At 40.4% G+C, this 25,084-nt stretch overlaps 1 protein-coding gene across 1 annotated transcript in view; it reads left to right on the top strand.

Annotated features, from left to right (window-relative positions):
* Positions 1–7,402: 7,402 nt before the first annotated feature.
* The window catches only part of LOC117505112 (claudin domain-containing protein 1-like), a 59,747-nt gene continuing 42,065 nt past the window's right edge, over positions 7,403–25,084 (top strand). The window contains exons 1-2 of the mRNA XM_034164641.1: positions 7,403–7,417; positions 21,092–21,095. The gene's annotated coding sequence lies outside the window, so the exon portion shown is untranslated. The remainder of the gene's footprint in view (positions 7,418–21,091; positions 21,096–25,084) is intronic.

The raw sequence follows: 25,084 nt of genomic DNA, 5'->3' as shown, positions 1-25,084 counted from the left end.
TTTTCAGGATAAATTTATCTTCATCAGAAAACCTTTTATATGTTAAATGGGGGAAGGATGAGGAACACGTACAAATCATTTTAGATAATGAATATGGAGTTACAATTTCTTAATTATTCAGGTCTTTGTTTAATTTTTTTTCAGTAAGTCCAAATAGTGGCACAACAACTGCAGCTACGACAACAACTACAGCGACACCACCAGATACACCTGAAACAAATACATTTAGAGTCACCGTAACTGTGAACAGACCTTTTACTGAAGACCTGGAAAATAGCAGTAGTGATGCTTTTAAGACCCTTGAAAAAGAAGTTTGTGAAAAGGTGAGTAAAATTAAAATTTGAACAAATCTATTTTGTTATATTTCAGTTACAAGGAAATTCAGGCAAAAACAGCTTCACTCATATCTGCCCTCTAGTTTTGTTTAATTTGTTATCTGCTGTTCTTTTGTTTTTGTCAAATGTTTTCAATTTCACTCCCTTCCTACAGTCTGAGAACAAATTCAGAAACACTACTGGCCTAGAAATAGCTCTTTGCAGAGTCTCAAGATTCAGGTACTTTGTGGAACACCACAATTAATTGAACATTGCGTTTTAGATGTGTGAACATTCCTTTGTTGAACTGAGGTTTTGGGTAAAAGACAAATTTGTGTTGGAATTATGTCTCATTTTGATGTGTGTGTTTCTTTGGTGTTACAGCAAAAGCTCTGTTGTGGGTGAACCAGTTTTAGCTCGACAAGCAGTGAACCTCGTTGAGGCAAATATAGTGTTTGAATTTCTGAAGAATAATACACCATCAGATGCCGTTTTTAGTCAAATTTTCCAACAACCTCTTTTTAACGCCACCACACTAATAATCAACGGTAAGTAAACACTCAGTCCAGTTATGTGTCAAATACTAAATAAGCTGTCATGTCATTTTATGACTTTAGCTTATTAGATAAAAGACAAATGCATTCAATAAATAAACTGTCAGACAGGAAGTGAAGATGATTGTGACAACAGTTGATGAGAATAACTTGACAGTCTGTTCATGACTTCAGTGTTGGGCAGGATTAGTTGTTTGAGCGACCTCAATATCACAAAACTTATTGCAATGCAATAAATTTGTAATCAATTTTAATTTTTGTACAATTTGAGAATGATATAAAACTTAAATTGTAAGAAAGATGAATGTTTTTGTGTTTAGGGATTACACAAAGAACACAACTTTTTGTTTTTAATCTGCCACCTGTAAAACGTTTTGTAGGATGTGCAAACTCAGACTCTTATTCATGCAACTTTGTGTGTGTGTGTGTGTGTGTTTGTGAGTACAAATTACTTTCACTTATCAAAATGAGTAACAATTTCTAACTTATTTTGCTCTTTTTTTCAGCAACTCCAAATAGTGGCACTACCACATTTCCAACAACTACAACAACTACAAGAGTTCCAACAACTACAACAGCTGTAACAACTACTACTACTACTACTACTCCAAGAGTTCCAACAACTACAGCTACAACAACTACAACAGCTTCAACAAGTGATGGCACAAATACTATAAACCACACAATCAGTCTCATCACTACGTCCTTCGTGGTGTTGGTGTCATGGTTACTGCCAAAGCAGTAATACCATCAGCGCTGACGTCCAACTACCAACTGGTATGAAATAGGACTCTCGTCAGTGAAAATCCTAAATATGATCATTTTAAGTATTTTTGGGTCTGAGGTCTTTAAAATATTACATTTAAGCCTGGGGAGATGGGTCACATCATGTTTACAGCCGAGATAGTTCCGCTGAAAATGTTGCACAGCGCAACCACAGAATGCTCTGCTGAGCAACTGCACTGAGGCACTTGAGGAGTTTAACCCTTGGTTAAGGTATTTCAGTGATCATACTGAGAAGTACGCCTTGATTTCACCACCCAGATTGTATCCTCTGATACAAAGTCCACTACTTGAACCTTGATGCTCGTTGATGGATTTGATCAGGAGTTTGGATGGATGGAATAAACAGCAAATGATCAACTGGTCCTTCGAACCATCAGTGCAGTTACATAAAATATGTCACCATTGCCCAACTTGACCTCAAGACAGCTTTGGATCACAAAAAAAAGAGACCATTAATACAATTTTTGACCAGATATGCTGTCGCCAAATTAAAAAAAAAAAAAAAAAATCTTCACAATACATTATTTAGTAAATAGCCCAGATCCAAATTAATTGTCAGATGTTTTTTTAATGCTCTGCCTCACAGTGTTGGTCCGGAACACGAAAGCTCTTGTTACATTCATTTTTTTATGACTATAAATGTATTTATTTCTATCACCAACATTGTCAAAATTATGCTTTTTGGGCTACAATTTAGGATTTTGACTTATGTTCATAAAAAATACAGCAAGAACACACGAGATGTCATTAAACTGCTCTGACATCATGAAGCCACTAAATGGCAGTACATGAATGAAATAGATATAAGATATCATTTTATGATATACCTCAGAAGTCATGGTGGACAGTGTGGTGGCAAAGTAGCTATTACACAGAAGCTTTTTCAGTTGAAGAACACTCCTGCCCATTCTCCAGATGATACAGAGAATTGTTAAAGAACTTACTGGCCACAGAAACAATGGCACTTTGTGTAATAACTACAGCTACTTCTAACAGTGTGGTCGTATTTATTTAATGATTAATTTTATGCATTATGGACCCACAGTGGAAAATGACATGTCACACATGCAAGTGAAGGGAAATGTGTAATGGTGGAATGATGGCATGTTCACCTGAGTCCTGAAGCAACTTGTGGTTGAATGATGATGCCATGGTACTCTGCAATAAATGTCAAAACAATGCAGTCTTACTCACACAAAATATATTTATCAATATAATTGTTGTAAGAGGGTATAGAAAATGAATGAATGAGGGTATATATGACATTTTATGGCCTGTCTTGGAGTTCAGCTTGCGTCAGCAGCTGTGAATCCCAACAATGTACACAATTAACTTTTGGTAGGATGGTGTAGGACAATCTTTGGTTATCAAACAATGTACAATTTTTAAATGGTTCAAATAAAAGTACTGATTACATCAACAGACAATGACTCCCTACTTTCTCATTACCTTCTGTGGTGCCATCTTGCAAGAGTATTTCATTTTCTATTTCACAATGTTCAAGAAAGAAATACAAATGTTTTGGGCAGATTTAGTTGACCAAAACTTGATCAACTCTTCCTTGACATGGGTACGGGTTCTCCACACTTTTTTTTCAAAATCTGTCAGCTATGTTTTGAGATATCTTGCACAAAGACGGAAACCAGAGCAGGACTGGTTACGTATATAACCTCTGCCCCTCCCTTGGATGTGTATCTCCACTCTACTGGTTGGCAAACGTAAACATACTGTCAAAACACTCTGCCTCCACGTCTTTACTTCAGAATCACTGCCAAATTTAGAATAATCTAGTCGATGAGACACCCAGTTTTTACACTAAATTTGTATATAGTATAAAGTTGTACGTAGACAGCTGTTTGATCACACGATGTCTTTATCTCGACCATGTGCACTTAAGTAGAATATTAAATGTGAAATACAAATTTGCTAGAAAATTAATTGGCTTTCATATACTATATCAATAAAACTTGAATAAAGGGGCTTGACCGATTTTGGCAGTGTCTTGGCAGGGATAAGCCATCAGATGACATCTGGAAGCAGTCACAGGCGCCAACTGTTGCTGAAATTTCAACTCCATAAATTCACGCAACCTTGTTGAACTAACTTTTCAGAACGGTGCATACGCTTCCTTTGAAATCACATGTAAAAATACAGTAGTGTTCAGACTAATAGTAGTGTTATGTGACTAAAAAGATTAATCCAGGTTTTGAGTATATTTCTTATTGTTACATGGGAAACAAGGTACCAGTAGATTCAGTAGATTCTCACAAATCCAACAAGACCAAGCATTCATGATATGCACATTCTTAAGGCTATGAAATTGGGCTTGGATGATAGAAACTCAAAACTATCATGTTCAAACTGCTTTTTTAGCAATGCTGTGAATCACTAAACTAGTATTTAGTTGTATAACCACAGTTTTTCATGATTTCTTCACATCTGCGAGGCATTAATTTTGTTGGTTTGGAACCAAGATTTTGCTTGTTTACTAGTGTGCTTGGGGTCAATGTCTTGTTGAAACACCCATTTTAAGGGCATGTCCTCTTCAGCATAAGGCAACATGACCTCTTCAAATATTTTGACATATCCAAACTGATCCATGATACCTGGTATGCGATATATAGGCCCAACACCATAGTAGGAGAAACATGCCCATATCATGATGCTTGCACCACCATGCTTCACTGTCTTCACTTTGAACTGTGGCTTGAATTCAGAGTTTGGGGGTCGTCTCACAAACTGTCTGCGGCCCTTGGACCCAAAAAGAACAATTTTACTCTCATCAGTCCACAAAATATTCCTCCATTTCTCTTTAGGCCAGTTGATGTGTTCTTTGGCAAATTGTAACCTCGTCTGCACGTCTTTTATTTAACAGAGGGACTTTGCGGGGGATTCTTGCAAATAAATTAGCTTCACACAGGCGTCTTCTAACTGTCACAGCACTTACAGGTAATTCCAGACTGTCTTTGATCATCCTGGAGCTGATCAATGGGTGAGCCTTTGCCATTCTGGTTATTCTTCTATCCATTTTGATGGTGGTTTTCCATTTTCTTCCACCCATTTTTTTTTTTTTTTTTTTTTTTGTCCATTTTAAATTGAAAGGATGTTTGGGGATGATGAAATCATTTTTCAAGATGATAATGCATCTTGCCATAGAGCAAAAACTGTGAAAACATTCCTTGCAAAAAGACACATAGGGTCAATGTCATGGCCTGCAAATAGTCCGGATCTTAATTCAATTGAAAATCTTTGGTGGAAGTTGAAGAAAATGGTCCATGACAAGGCTCCAACCTGCAAAGCTGATCTGGCAACAGCAATCAGAGAAAGTTGGAGCCAGATTGATGAAGAGTACTGTTTGTCACTCATTAAGTCCATGCCTCAGAGACTGCAAGCTGTTATAAAAACCAGAGGTGGTGCAACAAAATACTAGTGATGTGTTGGAGGGTTCTTTTGTTTTTCATGATTCCATAATTTTTCCTCAGAATTGAGTGATTCCATATTTTTTTCCCTCTGCTTGGTCTAAAAAAGTAACTGTTACTGACTGCCACAATTTTTTTTCCTGATTTCTTATAGTGTTTCTTAAAATCAGAAAGTTGCCATTTGAAATGATTTTAGTTTTGTGTCATGTCTGTGATCTGCTTTTTTTCTACAAAATTAAACAACTGAATGAACATCCTCCGAGGCCGGTGATTCCATAATTTTTGCCAGGGGTTGTAACTGTCACAGCACTTACAGGTAACTCCAGACTGTCTTTGATCATCCTGGAGCTGATCAATGGGTGAGCCTTTGCCATTCTGGTTATTCTTCTATCCATTTTGATGGTTGTTTTCTGTTTTCTTCCACACGTCTCTGTTTTTTTGTCCATTTTAAAGCATTGGTGATCATTGTAGATGAACAGCCTATAATGTTTTGCACCTGCGTATAAGTTTTCCCCTCTCCAATCAACTTTTTAATCAAACTATGCTGTTCTTCTGAATAATGTCTTGAACGTCCCATTTTCCTCAGGCTTTCAAAGAGAAAAGCATGTTCAACAGGTGCTGGCTTCATCCTTAAATAGGGGACACCTGATTCACACCTGTTTGTTCCACAAAACTGTCACTGACTGAATGCCACACTACTATTATTGTGAACACCCCCTTTTCTACTTTTTTTTACTAATAGCCCAATTTCATAGCCTTAAGAGTGTGCATATCATGAATGCTTGGTCTTGTTGGATTTGTGAGAATCTACTGAATCTACTGGTACCTTGTTTCCCATGTAACAATAAGAAATATACTCAAAACCTGGATTAATCTTTTTAGTCACATAGCACTACTATTATTCTGAACACTACTGTGTAATAGCATATCAAAACGTGCTCCCCGTGTTCTAACAATGTGTTGTTAGTCTAACGTATTATATTCGTCCAATGTATTTTTAAGCATAATACATTTTATGGAGGAGGAAACTATCTGGAGAGACCAAAATTGTTATTTGTACCAGGTTGCAAACGTTTTTTTTTCTGCTCTAAATTTGGACATTTTAACATGGATTCCTATGGGAACATGCTCTATTTTAGGGCAAGCCTCAAGTGGCCAATCAAGGAACTGCAGCTTTTTGTACTTTCAGTCAGGCTTCCTTTGACACTATTGTAGTTTACCACTTGTATGCTGCAAGTACCAATTTTTGGCAAAGCAGCACAAATCCTGAGACTACACTGCTTGCTACCCAAACAAATATCCCAACTGTCTTTACTTGTTTAAAACCCAATTTGTGTTACTCCATATCCGCAACTCTGCACCCACAGAAAACACTCTGCGTCATTGTGAACCCCCACCGATCAGGAACAAAAGACGCATGTGGAAGTGAACAGAACACAAAGTGACTAAACATCAATCAGACAATTGCCAAGCAAAAACACAACAACCGAAATATCAGGGTGAGAAAGAAGAAGAGCAATCATCAAACCACACGACAGATCAGAAAATCCAGAAACCAACACAGAACTCAAAAGTTAATAAAGTGGGACAGTGTGAGAACAAACATGAGAACTAAGAATGAGATAAGGAGGTGATCAGAAGACAAAGAATATAAGAACTAACAATGACCAAAACCCAAATCTAGAACTAAAGCAGAAAAGAAATGTGGAACTCAAACGTGATGGAGTGCAACAGGAAGACACAAGAAGACTGACACGTGAGGACACAGGAGTGGAACATGGGGGACCCAGACAGGAGGCAGACCACCAGGACACAGACACCGACAGGGATCAGAACACCAACGAATGAGCACATACAGAACATAATAATACTTAAAAGGAGCACTGATGGGGAGCAAACCACAACAAAAAGGCTTTTATAGTCAGATTTTAAGAACCTGTTGCCACTGTTTAAAGGACAAAGATTAACTTCAGCATTTTAACACCTGGTGACCTGTTAGCTTGCTGAATAATACAACCCCTTTAAATGTCCATTTGCATGATACAAATGTGTACTAAAGTATTCACATTTCAAAGGCCAACTTTTGGAAACTCACTGTACCTCACTCACTGTATTTTATACTATTATGCAGATTTTATTCATCGTGTGACAAAACCAAAAAAAAAAAGATTATCCCCTCAAACAAACCTGGAAGAGGAAAGGAAACTGATTCATGTATTTACAGTATTTAAAAATAAATTAAAAAAAATACAAATCTGCAGAGCTTCACAAAACAGGCTGTTGTAATTTGCCTCAGCTTCATGTCCCACTTCTTTCTGTATTTGTTGTGGGACCATCTGTGTGTGTGACGGAGAAGTGGGGCAGCGGAACAGATGGCGCCGCTGAGTCTCACAACAAACGACTACATAGCCCTGGTCCCACCGAATAATGAAGGATGAATAATGAGCCACGCAGCATGTTTTTTTGTTGTTTTTTTTTGGTACGAGAGGAGGTATTCAACTATCGTGGAAGAGTAGTGACTCTTAGAGGCAGAATATTTGGCTAACAAGGCTCATCTCTGAGCGTGGCGCTAATTTAAAGAAGTTCAAAATTTAGCAACAACACTGTGTACTACTACGAGGATTTTAGAGGCATGTTTGTGGTGAGGATGAGGCTGTTTAAAAGCCCATTATCTGAGCACCTGTCAGCTACGAGGACCTGACTGTCTGTGTTGGACAGGCTCAGCCCTCTTGCGCACTATAATCCCACCTGCTTTGTGTGCTGGACGCTGTATATAAAATAATTATTTTGTAGAGGATTAATCATTTTCTGTCAGAGTTTGGATGATGAAAACACCTCGAATCACTTCTGGAATCAGAGGACATTTGGAGCTTTTTCCTCCCTCTCTCTCATGCACCGAGGTGGAGAACGTATTTGGAACAGCTTAAAGGTAAGTATTTGTAATGTTTTTATTGCAATAGCTTGGTGAAACAGTTTCATGTTCATTCCTTCTTATAAGCAGCTGTAAAAGTATGTCTATGATGAGGCGCACTCTGAGTGCATTGACGCAATGACTCGCACTCGACGCAGAACGCAAGCTTGCAAAAGAGTGATTTTGCAGAAAATAACGATAAACACAAAGTTAAAAATTGGATCACGGTAACTGTAAGCCGCAGAAAAAATAAAGCCAGCGAGAACAAGCGCAGAGGTGACTGCCCAGGAACCCATGGTTCGGTTCTCGTTGAGCGCCTTGGGGCAACTGTTTGTTGTGATTTGGCGCTATATAAGAAAAAAGTTGATTGATTGATGGTTTGGTCCATTTAATGACTCCGGAACAGCAGCCTGGGACACGGCGCACACCGGCTCGGCAAACATTTTTGGACTGCGTTTAAAAAAATGTGACAACATCTTGAATGGATGCTGTGAATTGAAAAGCCACACTTTAAAGGGCCCAAGTGTGGGAGGGCTAGAGGTTTGGACCAAACCCATGCCTAAGCACATTACTTTGTTTACATTGTGGAACATCTTTCAGTTCAATTACAATTCTTGTAATGGATGAAACTGTTTTTATCCAGTGACAATGTTAACTGATTATAAAAATGTTACACTCTGGTGCGACCAACCTCAGTCATCTCTGTCTTATCTACGTTCAAATGCAGCAAGATGGACATCAAATTTTTCACTGCAGCCAAGCAACCCTCCAGCATTGCAATCTGATAGACCTTATCTACAGAGACAAGTACATCCATCTGCAAGAGATACAATGTGTGTCATGAAAATGTGTCTTTAAAGCCTCGAGAGCCCAACGCGGACATCAAAACAGGTTTACTTAAAATTTTGTGTTTTAATCCAAAACTCAGGGACAGTGCCGAGGTGGACGCATAGGCATACAGTTTGATCAGGGAACAGTGTCCATGAGGGGACAGGCAGGTGGACGATCTAAGTAACAGAGTTCATGGTCAAAACACAGAGAACAATCAAAGTATACAATAATTGGCAGGCAATTTCAAAGATATAAAAAGGAAATGAGGTGTGGCAACAAGTGGTCAAACATGTAAACACTGCAAAATATTGGCAAGATGAAGATAATAAAGTACAATGCCCTCACAAGGTGAGGGTGGAACACTAGTTTAAATAAAGTAAGAATCAGAAATAAGTAAGAAACTACTGAGGAGAGAAACAGGAAGAAAACCACAAAAAAACTAGAAGTAAGGGTTTCAAAATAAAACAGGAAGAGGATCAAAAACACTTAGAGATAAATAATAAATCGGAAAAGGAAACCAAACCTTCATGACACATAGAACACTTAAAGAAATAAAAAGCAAACAAAGCAGGTCAGCTCAGTACACACAGGAAATAAGTCCTAAAATAATTAATGGAAAATAATAACTAAGAACCAAACTGGGGTTTAAATTCAAGCTCCAAAACACAGAAAAGCACAACCAGAATTAAATGGACATTACAAATAGAACCAGAACTGAATAGACACTAAAAAGATGCAGAGCAAAAATTCCCCAAAAAAGAGGATCCAAAAACTGACCAAAAGTGAAGTTACACAAATAGGACACTAGAGGGAGGCGGAGGGCTTGGACAGACATTGAGTTGAGAAATGGGATTAAAGAGAAACAGATTAATTAATATATTCTGCATTCACTGAATGAGGATTTTTTTTTTTTTTTAACGGGGGGGTTATATTAGTAGAAACTTTTATTGCATTTTATTTTGGTAATCACTCTGTGTGTGTTTTTTTATATATAAAATTCTGTTCTCTTAACACAAAAAGATCCACATATTGAATAGCATCAACAATTCATTGACACAAAAAATATTTCTACTCCTTTTCTGGTGTAAACAACAAGCACATTACTTTGTTTACATTATGGAACTTCATTCAGTTCAATTAAAATTCTTGTTATGGATGAAATTGTTTCTGATATTTAAACATTCATGATACAGCAAAAAATACAGATTGAATGACTGAAAACACTCAGTTTTCTTGATCCCTACAAAATTCCAATGGAGAATTGGAGCCGTGACCTAGAAAACTGAGTGTTTTTGCAATTGAGACAAATCTACACATATTTGATTGTTATCCAGTTTTATCCCGCCCAACGGCCATGAAAAATGCCTAAAAGTTGTCTGTTTTAGGATAATCCCTCAAACATGTGTATTGGTGTGTAAACACTATTGATTATGGCAGTCACAAGTTACCTGCACTGATGGCGAGGCTACTTTAGGAGCAGAATATCTCTGAAGTGATGTTCCAGCAAATTTTCCAAAAATTAAAACGGAATTTCGGGATATATCCATGTAACTTGGAAAATGAGTTCCGGGTCATGTACATACAAAATGCATTTGCATTTTAAGACACATTAACACTCTTTGTGAATCGAAATACACAGAGGAACTAATGAACAAATGACTGACAGGTGTGGGAAATTACTAACAGACCACAGCTGGGGTGTGACACAGGAAGAAAGTTAGCCAAACATCCAAGCAAACCAAGATCACCAAAATAAAACAGGAAGTCTTAACTACAACACAAATAAAAAATGTAACCATAAGAAAATAAACACAGGAATGAAACACAAATAAAACCAGACTACATAGACACCGGGACAACTGCAGACAGTAAAAATAACCAAAGACAGATGAGGCTAAAACAGTCAAAAAGACATGAGGGTTCACAATTAGACTCAAACAATACTAGAAACTGTCACCAGGGGGAGACAGAGGACAGACAGACACAAATAAACATTAGGATGAAGACAACACTGAACAAGAAAAGACAAATGGTAAAACACAAACCCAGAAGCGTGTGCATATCATGAATGCTTGGTCCTGTTGGATTTGTGAGAATCTACTGAATCTACTGGTATCTTGTTTCCCATGTAACAATAAGAAATACACTCAAAACCTGGACTAATCTTTTTAGTCACATAGCACTACTATTATTCTGAACACTACTGTACACAAAACATTTCTATTAACCATTCAGTTTGTGGCTGACTCAAGACGGCAAGCAACAGCTAATAAAAGCTGCAGTCACACAGGTCTTACCAGCCAACAGGTGGGGTCAACCGACTCCAGAGGTCGGGGTGAGGCTTTGACACAAGCAGGCGCAGAATCCAATCAGACCTGCCAACAGCACCAGGCCCATCGTGACAAGCGGCAGTCGAAACTGGCACCTCCACAAATCTATGCAAGTAGACATGGAGACAGAGAAAACAGGTCTTTGCAGTATTCTTTGCCATTAATTTGATTCAATTTATTTAATTTACATAGCACCAAATCACAACAAAGCTGCCTCAAGGTACTTCACACAAGTAAGGTCTCACTTTACCAACCTTTAGAGCAAGCACACAGGCGACAGTGGTAAGGGAAAAACTCCCCTTGTGATACTGAGGAAGAAACATCAAGCAGACAAGACTCAGCAGGGTGACCCACTGCTTAGGCCATTCTAACAGTTACAAGGTTTTTACAAAAGCTTTACAAAGGTGAAGAAGCAGAAAACAGGAAATCAAAACAACAATATAATAACAAAAGAATATGTCTTTGATGAGAAGTTCGTGCAGGTGGTGATGTCACAGGCAGAGGTCATCCACCAGTCCTCATGCCGTCAGTGGGCCTGTTCCCGCGGCAATTTCCATTACAAATACCGCCTGCAGTGTGCAGTCTGTCAGTCCAGTATTCTGTGTTCCGTAGCCGTCCCGCGAGCCATACCTTGGAGAGAGAGAAAGAGAGCAGAACCAGCCTTCTGGGAAAACTACACCTAAGGTATAATTCATCAGCATTAAATCAACAGGAAAGCAGAGAAAATACAAAGGTGATCACCAGACCCTAGCCCTAAGCTTCACTAGCAGACCAAAAATTTAGATAAAGTTGAAAAAAAAAAGAATGAATTAACAAAGGTTGCCAAATGACTAATACGCCATCGGCTAATGTGAAGTCTTCTAACCTGAACTTTCAATTGATGAAAGAAGTATAACACTCCATTTACCCTCAAGCATGAAGCAAGTTTGCCTCTGGGCTACATGTTATAATTTGAATTATATAAACATTTCATTGGCTTCCTGTTAATTCTAGAATAGAATTTAAAATTCTTCTTCTTACTTATAAGGTTTTGAATAATCAGGTCCCATCTTATCTTAGGGACCTCATAGTACCATATCACCCCAATAGAGCGCTTCGCTCTCAGACTGCAGGCTTACTTGTAGTTCCTAGGGTTTGTAAGAGTAGAATGGGAGGCAGAGCCTTCAGCTTTCAGGCTCCTCTCCTGTGGAACCAGCTCCCAATTCAGATCAGGGAGACAGACACCCTCTCTACTTTTAAGATTAGGCTTAAAACTTTCCTTTTTGCTAAAGCTTATAGTTAGGGCTGGATCAGGTGACCCTGAACCATCCCTTAGTTATGCTGCTATAGACGTAGACTGCTGGGGGGTTCCCATGATGCACTGTTTCTTTCTCTTTTTGCTCTGTATGCACCACTCTGCATTTAATCATTAGTGATCGATCTCTGCTCCCCTCCACAGCATGTCTTTTTCCTGGTTCTCTCCCTCAGCCCCAACCAGTCCCAGCAGAAGACTGCCCCTCCCTGAGCCTGGTTCTGCTGGAGGTTTCTTCCTGTTAAAAGGGAGTTTTTCCTTCCCACTGTAGCCAAGTGCTTGCTCACAGGGGGTCGTTTTGACCGTTGGGGTTTTACATAATTATTGTATGGCCTTGCCTTACAATATAAAGCGCCTTGGGGCAACTGTTTGTTGTGATTTGGCGCTATATAAAAAAATTGATTGATTGATTGATTGATAACTCAAAGGTTAGCTTAGAGCACATGCATCTGATGATACAGCCAGGTCAACTGATTACATCTGCCTACTGACACAGGAGTAATGCCAGAATTTTCACATCTTTGCCCCATTAGTTCTTTGTTATGTCGTAAGGACTAAAAGTTAACGCCTATCTTGTTGTGTTTTGTAATAGACCCGAGCCCGACCAATATATCGGTTGAACGCTAACAGCTGATGAGACTTTCAAATTTCTGCCAATATGGTAAATTTTTGTTTTACCAAAAAAACAAAAAACAAAAAAACATGCATGGCTGTTGGAAATAGTGTCATTACATAGTTTGTCCAGGAAAGGGCGATCTTTACAATGCTATCATGCATAGCTGGAACTCCCACCACCCCTTGGTCACATTAATCTCTGCTCCCCTCCACAGCATGTCTTTTTCCTGGTTCTCTCCCTCAGCCCCAACCAGTCCCAGCAGAAGACTGCCCCTCCCTGAGCCTGGTTCTGCTGGAGGTTTCTTCCTGTTAAAAGGGAGTTTTTCCTTCCCACTGTAGCCAAGTGCTTGCTCACAGGGGGTCGTTTTGACCGTTGGGGTTTTACATAATTATTGTATGGCCTTGCCTTACAATATAAAGCGCCTTGGGGCAACTGTTTGTTGTGATTTGGCGCTATATAAAAAAATTGATTGATTGAAAAATTGATTGATTGATTAACTACAAGAGTGTTGTGATTGACCCAATTGAACTGAATTAGGACCCCAAAATGGTCAGAGCTGAGATGAAAAAGAGGATAGGTTTATTGTACAAAGGAGTTTACAGAAATTGGAAATGTGCAAGGTGACACCAGAGGGAGCAAACATCGGCTGGACCAGAATGGCAGAGGTGGCATGGAACCCGAACCAGGTGGCCACACACGGACCTGAAGGAGGCATGAACACCGAGGAAGACAGAAAAACAAAATGAGTCAGAACTGATCCAGAGTGCAAAACTAAACTGCAGACAGAGAGGTCAAGTACCACTGAATGAACACCAAGTTTCTGTTAAAGGTGGCGTAACTGATAACAGGTGAGGTTAATCAGCTCCGTGATGCAGCGCCTGAAGGACACACAAGCAACACAGGCAAAGAGACCAGCTGTCATTCATTTTAAATCAGAGCGGGTATTTTACAGGGATGAGAGACAAGTCACCACTATGCTGTCAGTTGAGTGGGGCCAAAACAGATGAGAAATGTATTTTAAGCAAATGCTCATCGATGCAACAAGACGACCACCAATCCAAGTGAAGGCAGCATGACATACATTGATTGGTTGCTGGTTATATTCATAATAAAATTCATGTAGAAATGGTAAAACATGCACAAAATGGAGTTACATTTCTTTATCATAAAGGTTTGATCATGAAATGTTCGGAATCACTGCCATTTTTATGTGTATATCGGCAGATATATGGGTTTTGTATTGTTTTTTACTCCTTAATATCAGTACCAGCCCCCAAAATCCCATATCACTTGATCTGTAGACCAAATGCTTAAAGACAAAACAGATGAGTAGTTTGGTTCAATTTATTCAAACAGAAAAAAACACGCACATCCAAGATAAAAGGCGTGCTGGAACAAAAAAGATACAACTATCAAAACAAAAAATTCTGCACAATCTGAACGCTCTCATGCAAAAAGCTTTGTTTAGATACAGACAACAGTTGTGATGTTTCGGGCGCTGCCCTTCTTCTGACATAATTCGTGCCGTGGCAGGTGTGTGTGGTTATCTTAGCTTCAACAACAAAATAGAAACATCAGGTCTGAACCATCATATTGTATTAGACTGTTATCTTAATATTGATCATTATATATATATATATATATATATATATATATGAATATTGATCATATATAAGTAAAGATACTTTGTTTGATGTTTGTATTTTGTTGTTTAAGCTAACCACAAGATGTTTTTCCTCCTTTTATTTTTTCATCAGGTTGTTTGTCAGGTGATGGCATTAATGAGTTTCAGTACAAATGCAGGTGTGCCACGGATGGATGGATGGATGGATATATTTTAGAATCATCTTAAAACTATGCAGCAACTGCCACTTTCAGAGTACACCAACTATCACTTGCATTGTCTGAGAATGTCACCTCCAGAAATTTGACCATGTGGTGCATTTCTCTTGGCGTGAGCTGGAACACTGACCATTTAGTGTTGAGGACCCCAGTGGCTGGAGAAGACCAAGGGAACTACCACACTTCACTTGGCCACAGCAGATGCGTGTTTACTTTCGAGAGGTGGGTATAGACCGGTTGTCTGATTCGGTTCAGGACATTCAGGACTCAAGATGGTTCTGTACTGTGATGGATGCTGCGGCTCCCAAACCTGCTATGGTCAAAACAAGATCACAGCACAGTGACAGAACATCACCAACGCATCCTCTCAGACCCTTGAAGGTTTTCCAAAGTATGAATGAGGTTTCAAACCGAGAACACGCTTTAATTAAACAATTCTTTTCATTAAATGCCCAGTCACACCAGGGGTTAAGATCACAATACCTCAGGTTTAAGACAAAATGCTGTAGGTGTGCAAGCAAAAAAATAATGGCTGTTGGCAATGTGTTGGGCTGAACACTTGAAGTCATAACTGTTACATGACACAAACATGAAGGTGTCACAAACAGCTGACAACTTGGCATACAAATAAAGACCAAAAAAGCCAAAAACAACTTCTGGTCATGTCACTTTGATTAAAGTCAAGTTGTTAAAATCACGACAACCCACAGCCAATCACAGAGCGTGGCGTGATAGCCAATAGTGGCCGACGTATCAGATGGACCAATCACAGCCATGTTTTCAAAAACACGCTACCAGTCTCTTTGTATAAGAGACTGTGGTACCAGTGCTACACAACGGTGGGAAACGAGGAAAGGCCGCTGTGTCTTCAAATGTTGGCAGTGGACAGCATGAAGCCAAATAAATTAAGGCGTCACTTAAAGACATTACACCCTAATCACGCCAATAAGCCGCTTGAGTTTTTTTTTTTTTCCCAGCGAAAATGTGCCGAATATTGCCAGCAATCATCCTGCTTTGTGAAAAACAGCAAGCACAGTTAGCATCATAGCATCATAGCAGAGGAGCTGAGCAGCACTAGACAAGGTCTCTATCATGCTGGATGATGCAAGTGCTGCAAAAATAAAAACTAATTAAAAAAAAAAAAATTAAAATCACAAAAAAAAAAAAAAAAAAATCAGCACAAATTGTTTTATTCATTTTTGTTTTGTCTGTTAAAGTGTTTTATATATTGTGCTCCTCAGTAAGTGTTCTGATCAATTTGAATTTATTATTTATTGATTTTATTTAATTTTGTTTTTCAGTATCAAATGGCAGTCGGTCAAAAAAATGTTTATAGTTAAGGATTTTTTTTATTTCAAGCAAAGTGATGCAAATTTTTTTTTTCCAATGTTAATAAAGTTATTCTTTGCTGAAAGTTGATCTAAAGTTTGTTTGTTTTCTTTAATGTTAATAAGGTTACAATGTTATGCAGAGGTGTAATATAACAATTTTATGGACAAATGATACTATTTATAGTCACGGCAGAGTGTGTGTGTGGGGGGGGGGGGGGGGAATATTTTCTTCTTCCTGAGAAGCACTGACGTAAAGTGTGTGGGTAAAGTCAGAAGGAAACAACAACAACAACGTTCCTTTGTATGCCAGTGACCTTTTAAAATTTAGGCTGCATGCATGCATAACCATACCATGCATAACTAAACATTGAGCCTCTCCTTTCATCTGTCATCATCTGTGAGGTTTAGATTGTTTTGGAATACAGCCAGGCAGGCTGGCCAAACATACCTGGATTCTAAGCCAAGCTAACAATGCCACAAATACATCACATTCAGTAAAGCAGTGATTCTTAACCGGGGTGCCGCGGCACCCTAGGGTGCCGTGATCGATCGTCAGGGGTGCCGTGGGTATTTTTCATATTCGCGATTACCGTGAATTATTTATTTTATCCATAAAGCATAAAACGACTCAGAATCTGATGTCAAACGTGCTGCAGCCTCGCTCTCGTCTTAAGGCGGGACAATAACAAGGAGGCTGACAGCCGATTAAAACAGTGCCGTCTTCTTCAAAAGCTGTCTAAAATGCAGAGCTGTCGGTGTGTGTGTGCGCGCGCGGAGTTAACAGGCTGCAGACTGCGAGGGAGGGGGTGGGTGAGGGAGATTCCTGAATGCAGGCGACACATTCAGTGCGCAGCTAGCGCGGAGCAGAGAGAGGATTGTAACCCGAGTGAACGTTAACAAAACGGAAACATGAAGCTGCTTTTACTTCTCTCTGAACTTTCTCTAAAGGTGTGATTCTGCCGTTACCGTCCTGTTCACACCATGTGCGCGTCGTATGCTGAATTTATGAGATCATGAGATGAAATAAACGGTCAAATATCTTTAAAAACATATTTTAAAATTGAGAATATATGAATGAACTGAGCCACAAAAAACCCCCCCAAAAAAAACAATGTTCAGATGCACAGATCACAAAAAGCAGGTGAGAACTTTGAACTTTAACAGCTGTTACTTTCCAAAGGTATTTATTTGTTCAATCTTGAGCTTAATGCAGTGTTTAAGCACAAAACGTGACTGATGAGGAGAAACAATTTCAGAAATGCAACAGAAACAACCACAAATCAGAAAAAGTTGGGACTGTATGTAAAATGAAGATAAAAATAAAAATGTTGCACCATTCCCAGTTTCTCCACTCACAGAAACCAAACGTTCTTCCAGAGTTGTGTAATTATATTACAATAGTAGAATATAAAGAAGGGGGAAAAAGAAAAAAAATAGACAATATATTCGTCAATCGCAATTATTTGTCTGACAATTAATCGTCTCCAGAAATTCCTAATCATGACAGCCCTACTTGAGATCAGAGCGATGCGGTGTTTTCTGTATCGATTTTCTATTAATAATAATAATAATAATAATAATGATATTTGGGTTTTGCGCAAAACCAGAGGTAATAGCATTATAATATTATTTTGGTTGGTGGTGTGCCGCAGGATTTTGTAAATATAAAAAGGGTGCCGCGGCTCAAAAAAGGTTGAAAATCACTGCAGTAAAGTATCACTAAAAATCTGCCACAAAAATGACATTTTGTTAGTTACTGCAGTGCTTTTTTCTGTCGTAATTAAACATGGTTCCGTTAAATGCGTTGTAATTTGGGCAACAATAGGCCGTTTTTCACGCTGTAATGAAGTCCTTATAAAGTGGTGTTGATTTTCAGTGTTTTACTCTTTTGTGGTACATAATGACAGAGTGAAACAGATACAGTAAAATTAAGCATTGAGCCACTTGCGTCAAACGTCAATGAACAGCACGCACAGACACTTTTAGAATATCAGCCATTTGAAGTATGGTGAAGCCACAAGCCCTCAGAAACAACAGCTGTTGTTGAGTGATGGACAAATTAGGTGCTCCTCTCCCTCCTCCCCAAACCAACTTTGCCTGGTAACCAGAACACCTGCAAAAACAGAAGTTGTCTGACACTGTTGTGGGAAAATATTATACTTAGAATATTTATATCTCCATGATTTCGTAACCACATCATTGCCTTAAGATATATCATAATGCGTAATTTATGACAAGTTTTTTTTGAGATTGCATATAGTGTTTCGGGCTTGGGATGACTCATATGTCATTTAACAAGCCTAGATCATCATCATGAGGAGCAAAGGAGGTCAGTTGTTCAAGGTTCATGTGTTACAATCATGTAAAACAAATTTTATATATATTACCTTGGTCTCCTTGATTACCCGCCATTCTGACTTCTATCAACTCCGGTAGGTTCCTGAGAAGTTGCTCAGCATCTATGACATTTTAAAAAGTCCCCCTTAACCCCTGTAGGTTCCTCTGCAATATATCTTCAACCTGGGAAAATAGGAAAAAAAGTCATTTAACATATGGGTTACAGTATTTACAACTTTTCAACATTTTGCCAGAGTGTGCATTGCAGGCCTAATCCATACACATGGTCTGATCCCTCCCACCTGTGCCATAGCTTCTTCAGTCTGCTTCCATCACTCTGAAAAGACAGCCTTGCAAGTACCTGTTTGTGGCAGAATGCGGAAAAAACAAAAAGCTGTGTGCATAACTTTGATCACAGAGAAACTGAGGACAGCTGACATTTGTCGTTTGGTATGCTTATGTATTTTGGGTCAAGGATGAACGCCGCCAAAATGGAATGCTTCTTTAAAAACTAATATTTTTGAAGAAGCTATGGATATTAGCTAACATTGAAAACTCCATTCTGGAATCACATGCCATTCCAGCAGGGGGCAGTAAATCATCTTTATATTCAAAGTATGAGTGCGTGCTTTTATTTCGTAAGTTCAACGTAACTGTTATGAAATGAACCAACAAACCAAGTGAGGACCCAATTGCAGAAAGCAGGCCAGAATAAAAGAAGTAACTATTTGTGAACAATTGGAACAATAGAATGTGTAAGCCGGGGAAGCAGACACTGGAGGGAGCTGGAGGAGGAGATAGCTGTTCCCGGACCAGATGGTGGACAATGGCAGAGACAGGACCAGGCGACCGTGACGAAGATGACAGTTGGCAGGAATGCTGAGGAGACAAAGAGACATAGAAGCACACACTGCAGGTGGAAGACGTTTGTTGGAGCAAGAGCAGAAGGTAGCTGTTCCAGAACCGGATGGTGGACGACGGCAGTTCCAAAACCAGAGATAGGACCAGGCGGATGTTACGGAGCTGACAGTTGGCAGGGATGATGAGGAGACAAAAAGACGTAGTCCCCAAACAGTCAAAGCACAAAGAGTCAAAACTGTTCATGCAGAGATAAACAGAGGCCAGGGATCCTGTAAGCTAAAGTGAGTTTCTGGTATCCGTAAAGTAGAAGTACTGGGGTTTATATGCAGGTGCACGTGGTTATAAACAGGTGAGACAAATAAGTTCCTTGATACAGCGAGCAAAGCTGGCCAAGACAACACTACACCTTCCCACTAAACACTGGACATCTTATGGAAGTTCTATGGACCCTACGAACGCAATATAGACATGATCAGCATGCCAATAAGACGTCTAATGTTTAGTGGGTTGCTTTGGATCACAAGGGACGTGACAGCGGTAGGTTTAAGCCAGCTTTCACAAAAATCGATCATGTCTCGGTGGTGTTCCATAATGAGATCATTTATCAATAGTGATTTTGAGGACAGTAAGCTTATGTTAATCAGACCCACACAAAGGACCATTGGGGTTGACATTTTGACTAGAGTAGTTTGGGTTTATAAAGTTCCACACATATTGAAGGTAGCAGACATATCACTTATTTACTTATCTAACGGCTGAGTGGCTCCTTCTCATTTGAGTCGTGGTTTGTATGTCACATGACATGGATTATTCATACCATTTGCCATTGTGTTCCACTTACCGTGCAATAATGTGATTTAGTGTGCAATTTTGGTACTATATGATTTGTGCTATTACATGCTGTGACCACCGCAGACTCACACTTGTGGCAATGGTGCTTATCTTAAAAACAAACTGCTCATTCTTATAAGCAGATGGCAGTTTGTACACGGCATCAGCTGTGGAATACATCATCAGGATTTTTTTTTGTTTAACTACTTGACTGTTTTTGCAAGTTGACTGACAACAGTTTTGGTTTGGATTGGACTTCCAATTTAAAATTCGTGTTGGACTGATTGGAACCTGTTGATGTCAAAGGACCAGTGACGCACAACAAAATGTAAATCTCTTTCTCTTGTTTACAAATTAATAACATATCAAATGACAAGGATCTATTTTAGCCATTATATAAAACAAATAATACATGTTTTTTCATTCGTTCAATGGTAAGAATATTTCATGTGGCCATTCCATCTTTCACCTCATGAAATATTCTTACCATTACACTCAAACATTCTTTACTTGTATATTAAAACTGAGGTGGCACACTCCACCCAAGACGTGAACCCGAGTAATGACAGTCATGATAATGACAGTACGAGAACTTGCTGCTGCATTTTTAAACAAAACAAAACAAAAAAAAAACATCAAACTGCAGCGTGAACCAACAACCATAACAAGCAAATGTGTCACAGTCAACTGTGGTTTGTTCACAGATGTTGTGTTTGGCTGTGTTTATCCACCCAGGCAATAAATCTTTCATAATACAGTGGATACTGGCATTCAATCCATACTTGCAAACAAAGTCTGTCCTTAAGTCATCTGCAAGTCGGAAAAAACAAGACAGAGGACTGTTCAGTGATGAGATTGTGTTGAAACGCACCTACTGTTGCCATTGACACATTCACACAATATTTAAAAGCCATTTCAACTGAAGGTGAAAAAAGAAACATGAAACCAAAAAGATAAGATTTGATTCTGAAAAATTTAATCGTGCAACTGATAAAAATGACAGATCACATGTTAAAATATATTTCAGAGTAAAAAATGAAAATAAATTATTTTTTCAGTTTCAAACTTTTGGCCCCTTTCTGGCGTGAGGCTTCGAATGAGAGAGGCGTGGAATTGTGAGTGACAGCAGAGCAAACAATCCTCACATGATGTTGCTTTCAGGAAACGTCGGTACTTTGATAGATGACAACACTTTCTCTCCACTGTATTGTCTTGATACCTGTAAATAAAGTGATGCTAAGGACAAAGATGTCTATTAAAAGTAATTCTAGACCATTCTTGGTCATTTTTGATGTATAAAAACTGGAAAATTGCCAGATTGTACACCTATACCTAAAAAATCTATGTGTCCCAAATCCACACAAGACCATGAATGCAGAGCAGCATCACTGCATCACCGCATGAATTCATAGATTTTCATGTGACGTATCGGTCTTGTATGTGCACTTAACACAAACCAGCATGTAAGCTGAAGTGTCTATACCATGGTCTACACATCCATTGACACACCCGGTACAGTAGGTGGCAGTATGGACCTAAGTTGATGGTTGCCACCCGCCAATCAGAGGGGGAAGAAGAAGAAGAAGAGGTCATCATCGTCGTCGTCGTATCGGATACATAATTTTGTGCCCCGCGGACATTCTGGATTACGACGCGATGGCTGCTGTGATACGCTATGTGCATTTGGCTAACAAGTGCAGAAGCTTCAGCAATGGTCAACTTTTGTGCTGTCGTCGGTTGTTCCAGCAGAGGTGATGAAAATGAAGCAGGTCGCTCATTTTAAAGGCTGCCAGCAGTTATCGTGCATCAAGCAGCGGAGTGTTACAAGCTTTCTCGAGAGACAGCAGGTGCATTTTGCGGCAGCAGCATCTTGTCTCAGCACTTCCTGTGGCATCTGTATGTGTCGCGGCAGATGCGGCTGTTTTTTTGTATTTCTCGTAGCACTTCTTGTGACACTTCTGGTGGCATCTTTATGTGCTGTTGCAGATGCTGGTGTTTTATTAGGCAGATGTCAGTGTTTTCAGTTGATTTATTTATTTTAGACGTGTACATGTAAAAATTATATATATATATATATATATATATAGTATAAAAATTAGATTACTTGTATTTATTTATGAAATATATTTCAAATTATCTACTTAAGATATCGGGATGCCAATAATTCTGCTTATAATAATTTAACTTACTGCTAAAACATTTGTCTATACATATCAGTGACATCTGTTAAAGTCTACATTGAATGATTTCCAAGAATCTTCAGATTTGTGTGAACTACAATGATATAAATACATGTACTACTGCTCTGCTCCTGGCTGCTTGGAACATACTGGGGTCATCACGCAACTCATTAGAGAGGCCCATGAGAACAAAGGCGACCTAGCTGTGTTGTGGTTGGACCTGGCCAATGCCTACAGGTCCATACCACACAAGCTGGTTGAGCTCGCTCTCCACCTCCACCATGTTCCCAGTAAGATCAAGGACCTCATCCTGGATTATTACAATAACTTCAGGATGAGAGTTACTTCTGGGTCAGAGACATCGGACTGGCATCGCATTGGGAAAGGGATAATTACAGGCTGCACCATCTCTGTTGTCCTCTTCTCTCTAGCCATGAACATGGTGGTCAAGTCAGCTGAGGTGGAATGCAGAGGGCCCCTGACCAAGTCAGGTGTACGACAGCCCCCCATCAGAGCCTATATGGATGACCTCACCATAACAACCATGTCGGTCTCAGAGTGCAGGTGGATCCTGCAAGGGCTCGAAAAGCTCATCACCTGGGCAAGGATGAGCTTTAAGCCCTTCAAATCATGATCCATGGTGCCGAAGAAGGGGAAGGTGAGTGACAAGTTCCACTTTTCCATCTCAGCAACTGTCATCCCAACCATCACGGAGCAACCCGTGAAGAGCTTGGGGAAACTCTTCGACTCCACCCTGAAGGACTCAGCAGCCATCCAGAAGGCCAGCTTAGAACTTGGAACCTGGCTCACCAAGGTAGACAAGTCTGGCCTGCCTGGTAGGTTTAAAGCCTGGATCTACCAGCATTCAATCCTGACCCGCATCCTGTGGCCCCTGTTGATTTATGCAGTCCCAATAACAGCAGTTGAGTCCCTAGAGAGGAAGATCAGTGGCTTTCTTCAAAAGTGGCTGGGACTTCCTCGCAGCCTTACCAGCGCTGCCCTGTACGGAACGAGTAACATACTGCAGCTTCCTCTCAGTGGTCTCACAGAAGAGTTCATGGTGGCACACACCAGAGAAGTTCTACAGTACAGGGACTCAAAGGACTGCAAAGTGTCAGCAGCTGGCATCGAGGTAAGGACAGGAAGGAAGTGGAAGGCATGGGAAGCAGTGGAGCTGGCAGAGTCACGCCTAAGACAGAAGGCATTGGTGGGCACTGTGGCAACAGGCAGAGCAGGCTTGGGTTACTTTCTAAAGATCCTCATCAGCCAGGCCCGTGGGAAGGAAAGGCACCACCTGATCCAGGAGGAAGTCAGAGCGGGTGTGGAGGAAGAGCAGGTGAGCAGGGCAGTAGGACTACAGCAACAGGGAGCATGGACAAGGTGGGAGAGCGCACGACAGCGCAGGATCACCTGGACAAACATCTTGCAGCCAGATTTTCAGTGGGTCCGCTTCCTGGTGCAAGCTGTCTATGATGCTCTGCCAAGTCCAGCGAACCTCCATGTGTGGGGGAAAAGTGAGACACCTTCCTGCCCGCTGTGCTCTGGTAGAGGCTCTTTGGAACACCTCCTCAGTGGCTGCCCAAAGGCTCTGGCAGATGGTCGCTATCGCTGGCGCTATGACCAGGTGCTTAAGGCAGTCGCTGACAGCATAGCCTCACCTATCAGCTCCAGCAAGAACCATCATGCTCCCAAGAAGGCAATCTCCTTTGTTAAAGCTGGAGAAAAATCCAGAGCAAACCAACATGCGACATCAGAACTACTCCACACAGCATCTGACTGGAAGCTGTTGTGTGGGCCGCCAGAAGAGGAGGTACTGCTGGCCCACCACCAGAGGGCGCCCTGCCTGGAGTGCGGGCTCCAGGCACCAGAGGGCGCAGCCGCCTCACAGGAGCAGCCAGGGTGACAGCTGTCACGCATCACCTGCAACAGCTGTTACCAATCAGCAGGGATACATCAGCAGGACGACGTCTCCACCTCTTTGCCGAGATATCGTTCTACCTGGAAGGTAATATTCTCAGCTGACTGCTTGACAGTAACCTTTTGTGATTTTTGTGAGTGATAACAGACCTTTTTTCCAACGAGAGGTGGAGGTAGCTTTCCTGCCATGCAGATTACTGGGTGCAAACGCGCCCACCTTTAATTGTGTTTTTGTTCCTCGCCAGCAGTACCAGGTCCGACACGCGGAGGCAGTGGCCACCTGGGAATTCGGGACTTGGCGGCTCCAGTATTCCCGGGGTCTGGTGGCGGAGGAAATCGTGTGGTTCCGGTTCTGCTTTGGACAGGTGTCTCCTATCTTCGAGCCTGCCCACACGACACCTTTGTGAATTGATTCTGATCTATTGTTGTAATCTGTTGTATTTGTTGTGCACATTCACAACAGTAAAGTGTTGTTATTTGACCTACCCCATTGTCCGTTCCTTTGCGCCCCCTGTTGTGGGTCCGTGTACCGACACTTTCCCAACAGGATATCTCGGCCAGCGTCATGGATCCCGAGGGGCGTCAACCGGCTGTTGAACGGCCAATGGAAGAACAGGGCGCACAGGCGTCGGCAGGAGGAATGATCGGTGAGTTGCAGCGGATCCTCACCGCTTTCACGGCTCGGTTGGATTTAATGACCGAGCAGAACGTCCTCCTTAACCGCAGGGTGGAG

Source organism: Thalassophryne amazonica, chromosome 23 (genome assembly GCF_902500255.1).
Source record: "Thalassophryne amazonica chromosome 23, fThaAma1.1, whole genome shotgun sequence".
In the NCBI taxonomy this organism is placed as follows: Eukaryota; Metazoa; Chordata; class Actinopteri; order Batrachoidiformes; family Batrachoididae; genus Thalassophryne; species Thalassophryne amazonica.
Note: the sequence above shows the minus strand (reverse complement) of the source record. Positions and strands in the feature narration are given on the sequence as shown.